Genomic DNA, 5,859 nt, shown 5'->3' with positions numbered 1-5,859 from the left:
AGTTACCTTATTTTGAGGCCCGGATGATTACGGGAGTGGAGGAAATGTTACAACGATAATTCCCATCTGCGTAGTTCTGAGAAGCTGGTGGTGAAGGGAAGGGCCCAGATGGCTCAGGTTGTGAAACACCCATTGAAATTGAGCATGTTGTGCTACCAGGTGGTCAACTTTGTGCTTGACAACAGTTTGGCAGTGGCCATTCATCCTGGTAACAGCTGTTCGGTTGTCATACCAATGTAAAAGGCCGTGCAGAGTTTGCAGCAGGGTTGGTATATGACATGGCTGCTTTCGCAAGTTGCCCAGCCCCTGATGACGTAGGATAAGCCTGTGATGGGACAAGAGTAGGTGGTGCTGGTTGGGTTGCCTGGGCAGGTGTTGCATCTTGGTATGCCATAGGGATATGATCCTTGTGGTAAGGGGTTTGGTGTGGGAGTGGCATAGTGATGGACTAGGATATTGTCTAGGTTGTGTAGGCGATGAAACACCACTTTAGGAGGAGTGGGAAGGATCTTGATTAGGATGTCCCTCATTTCAGAGCAGGATGAGAGATAATCAGAGCCCTGGAAAAGGATATGGTTCATTGATGATCTCTTATTCTGCCCTGAAATTAGTGATATACTACCCAAGATCCTTCCCAGGCCTCCTAAAGTTCTTTAATGTTGCCTACCCAACCTACAGAACATCCTTGGCTGTCCCTATACCATTCCCACTCCCAACCTGTGGTGACAGGGTGGAACACCTGCCCAATCCACCTACCCAGCACCTCCTACCCCAGTCCTGTCACAGGCTTATCGTACACCACAGAGGCTGGGCCACATGTTGGTATGACTACCATCCAGCTCTCCACCAGGATGAATGGCCAGCTGAGCACAACATGCTCGATTTCAGAGGCTTCTTCATCTCAGTCTTCCGGATCCTTCCCTCCACACCAGCTTCTCTGACATATGCACGTGGGAGTTATCTGTACAACACATTCTCCTCTCCTGTAACCGCATGGCCTCAATCCCAGGTAACTTAGTGCCCCTGCACTCTCCACTCAACAGTTTCTCCTTCCTTGACCCTGTCATCCCATGCCAATTCACATGTCCGTGTCGCTTTCAGCGTGTGCTGCTTCCCACCAGTTGCTACAATCGTGCCATCCCATATACCTGCAACCCCTCTCTCCTGTGTTCCTAGCCAGTAAATTTTGGACACCTCCATCTATGCATCCCATCCGATTCTACCCCATCACAACCAGTCCACCTACTGCAAAATAGCATTGGCACTGTCAGTCTAGGTGGCACAATGTAGGATCATAGGAGTGTGTGTGTGTGTGTGTGTGTGTGTGTGTGTGTGTGTGTGTGTGTGTGTGTGTCCAGCTCAACTAACTCATCAAAGGATAAATCCAAAAGCTAGCAAGTTTTCTTTCTTTTGTGTGTGCCTATCAACAACTCAACACTTCTGTTTTTTGGTGAGAGAACTCCATTAATCCTAAAGTATTTACAGGCTTGTTGTTATTTCTTATGGTTGGAATAATATTTTCTGTACATTTATATAAAACAACTTAGGACCAGGTAACACACATGCTGCCATATTTAAGTGAATCTCTACAACCTCTTATAAAGATATGGAGTTTCTCATATTGCTGCTGTTATTACTGTATGTGTTTTATTGTTCATCACTGATTATGAAATTTCCACCCAATTGAAAAAGCAGATACACTATAGTTTTGCTTATGTAGTACTGAAAAAAATGACCTGGGCCAGAAATAATTTTGTAGAATATATACACTGAATGCTGTTTTAAAAGAAATATCTGTATGCTCTAGATATCCATTGAATGCAACTAGAGTGAATTATTTACTTTGTAATTTAACTATCTGTAATGCTATTAATTCCAAGATACTGAATTAGTACCTGGAGAGTAAATCCTTCTTCCCGGTGACATATTTAATTTTGTTAGTTTATAACATTTCATCATGAAAAAAAGCACAAAATATAAGATGTATGTGATAAAATGCATCAGTTAAATATCAAAGTTTGTAAACCAAAGACTACTGAACCAATACTTACGAAAGACAGATGTGCATGCATAATTAGAAGAAAGATAAAAGTATACTGCATTAATTTTAAGGAGTATTTTTCACGTGTAAAGAATATGATGTAATAATTATTATAGTAAAAAATTAATAGTGGACTTGTCATTAATGGCCTAAGAAATTTTGCTTGAATGATCTCTGTCTGCACTTATTGAAGCACGTGACTAGCTACAGTGGCTCATGTCTTATTTCTTTTATATATATTTTTGTCTTGGTAGTACTCTTCTTGAACCTGTGTACTGTAGGATGTATGGTGACTAGTAGTATCCATTTCAGCTGTGTAGGAATATGTAGGAGAATCCAAAGATAATGTTGATCAGTTACACAGCTGAATATAAGATGGCAGGGAATTCATGTAAGTGGTGCATATACTTAACTGAAAAAACTTCAGTATACCGTTCTACTTAGCTCTGGCAGATAGATGATGTGCTATATATTTTGTTTGACAAATGACTATTCTATCTGTTTTGGGTACTGTGATTACAAAGCATTGCTTGTACTTAAAAAAACTGCCTTTCAGTGATGATCAATGATTGTTTTGAGCATGTTTTTCACATATGTTGCAAGTTCATTGTTCTGATATTAAATATTGTTCTGATATTAAATATGGGATGGGTATCCTGTAGAATTTGTAGTATTCATGTAAGTCATGAAATATTTTAATTTCAAATGAACTTTTTATAAAACAAATAAAGAAGACAATCAATTATGTAGAATGTGGCTGTGCCTAAAATTAGTTGGAGAAATCTGTGTGTCTTTGTGTGAATGAGTGCAATACCTTTATTTTCATAAGAGTGCTCTGTGCAACTTCATAATCTTGTATTTGTCTGAAACAATTCAATCTACCCATTTGTTATTTGTAATCTTTGTAATGCAGATGTCTGAAGGCAATGATGTTCTTAAAGGTGGCCAGCAGGATGATACTGGAATATTGAAAATTTGACACAAAAATTTTGTTTAATTGTATAATACTTTGTTTGCAAATTTGAAACTGTAGTAAATGTTCAGTCATTGATGTGGCACTTTACTTGTTTGATAGAAGAAATTTGTTTTTATGAAACAGACAGAGGTGAATGGTTGTGGTTTACAGATTTTTATTCTCATACATTTGCACATTTCATTGTATGATTAAGCTGTGGTTATGAGTAATGTTGTGAAGGAACTGCTAACAAAGTGTGTAGTATGTTCTTTTATGGGGTCCTGGAAATGAGAATCACAAGTATTTCTACATTACAATTTTCAGTATTTGTACAGTTGTCCATCAAATGTCCTTACATTGATATTGTCATATGTTTCACATGTCAGCAATGTGTCTCTTGCACTGTTAAATACAGAAATTTAATATATCTTCACTTATAAACAAAAATCAAAACCACATACCACATTCTCTTGGAACAATTAAATCTGTGTGTTAACATAACTGCAGAACATGTCCCAAAAAATGTTTCTCAGCTAGTTTTTTTTAAATCTGTAATACCACTGCTTCAATAAAATCAGTAGTGCATGTGCCTGTGCTTGAAAGTGATTTTAACACTCAGTTTAATGTATACATTCCATGCTGAATTGTCAAATGACATGCTGGTCACCTTCATTTTCAAAAAAAGTTCTTTGCCTCCAATTATATTAGATAATTTTTCTCTTTTCATTAATGTCTATAGAGCACAAAGAAAGGAATTATGAATTGCTGATAGCTACTCCTTTCTGGTGTTCCAGTTTATAACTCTCATGACAGTGGGATAAAAGCTTTATTTTTGTGCTTGGTTTTAGCACAGGCAATTTTTGAAGAATATGAATTCACTTTAGTTCAGTAAAAGCAGTAGTTATGGAGTTCCCTAGGATTTTCAAATATATCAGCTACATCTCTGAGACAAGTGAGTTGTTTGTACTTCATGTGAATATGTGATCAATTAGTACTGGCTTGGTTGACTTGTATTACAGTTTCATACTTTACTGTCATTCTCATTTGCTTATTTGATGCTCAAACACAATCATCTTAAACCCGTATGTCACCAGCACTCAAGAGAGAATAATGCTAGGCTATAGATGAATCACTGTGCTGTTTTAATGTGATCACTCTGTATCATATCCAAGAGATTGGTAAACAACTAAGCATACCCTATATGTTAGTTTTAACTGACAGTGCAATATATAAACTTTTATCGACAACATCCAGTACTGAACCTGTTTTTCTTACAGTCTTTGTTGTTTTTAATTCAACAGTAAATTCCAGAGCTGTTACCTCTAATATTTTCAGACTGATCTGAATTCATAATTGATCGTAGGAGCTGAAGATGCTACATTTTATATATCAGCAGTTCAGTATTTCATGATATTGATGTTAAACTTGTTTACATCATCTTATTTACAAATTGATGTCTGTAACAGCTTCCTCTATTTCTGTACAAATTCGTAGCAACCAGGCTGTCTTAAAAATGTTTAATAATGTGTGCATCTTAAAGGAACCACATATGCAACATCAAATTAGATCCATCATAATTACTAATATCTCTTAACCATTAATGCAGCATGGGACATAGTAAAACACCTTATGTTTCTTTCATTCCTCTGTTAATTTTTCTGTGCAATTGCTTCTAGCCAAACATAATGTTAGCGTGGTACACAAGTTCACCATTATAAGGCCTGTTTTTTGAATTTTTAGAAGCTTTGTGAATATACAAATTAATTTGCTTGCTTGTTTGTACCACATTGTTTCAAGCAAGAAGCTATCTCTGTATTACTCCACGATATAGCTACTATGTACAACATTCAATAAAATTTCTAGTCAGGAATGTTGTTCAGTGACCATTTAAGTTGATCCATATTGCTTGTTTTTGTATAAATACTATCATAGCTATTTTTTCCTTTACTTCACATTTTCCTACTAGAAAAATTTTCAGGAGTAGTCTCATGTTAGATATAACTGCATCAGTTGCTAAAATGTGGTGCTCACTATATGACATCTTTCGGAGTGTCTATGTACATCAGCATTTCTAGGTTCTTCTTTTAGTATCTTTTAATGTAGATAAGTTGATAAACTAAAGCATTGTCAAGGAAACATCCAAGCATTATCAAACATTTGTCTGTTGAAATAGTAATGACACACTTTCCTGTAGGCTGCTATAGATGAAATTTCATTTGGAGCTAACAACGTTCTGGAGGTATAACTGTAGCATTTTTCTGAAATGACACAAGAATAAAATAATTTTTAATGCTTATTTTGTCACGGACAAAGAATTTTTTTTGGATTCACCTCTTCACATGGTTTTCACAAGCTATATTATTTTTTCTTGCCATGGTGGAGAAAGGTGCACATAACTTCATATTCTATTTCACTAGTTTTTTTTTTCCATTCCAAATAAAAAATGATGTGTAATCCGATGTGTAATATTAATTAAGAGTTCCATTTTTTGTCCGGAAAAAAATTTTTTAGTTACCAAAATATCTGCATGGTCCTCTCATTACCGAAAGTCATTTTAAAGCATCATAATATTTCTCACAATCAGATACTGCATTTTGTTGTAGAATTTTAAGGTATCTGTATTACTGCAGTTATTAATGTGTGTTCTTAAAGAGAAATAACATTTAAAAGTAATACGTTTTATGGATTGTGAGTGATCACTGCTGACCACTTAACAACAAGTAATGTGATACTCAAGGAACATTGTTGTATAGCAGATATGCACAGGATTGGTGTTGCCATTTAAAGCATGATTGCTTGTATTTTAGCAATATATTCATAACTCATAAACAATCATCAGTAGCCAGTTATGATACTGACCAGA

Source organism: Schistocerca piceifrons, chromosome 6 (genome assembly GCF_021461385.2).
Source record: "Schistocerca piceifrons isolate TAMUIC-IGC-003096 chromosome 6, iqSchPice1.1, whole genome shotgun sequence".
NCBI lineage: Eukaryota > Metazoa > Arthropoda > Insecta > Orthoptera > Acrididae > Schistocerca > Schistocerca piceifrons.
This window is presented reverse-complemented; position numbering follows the sequence as displayed.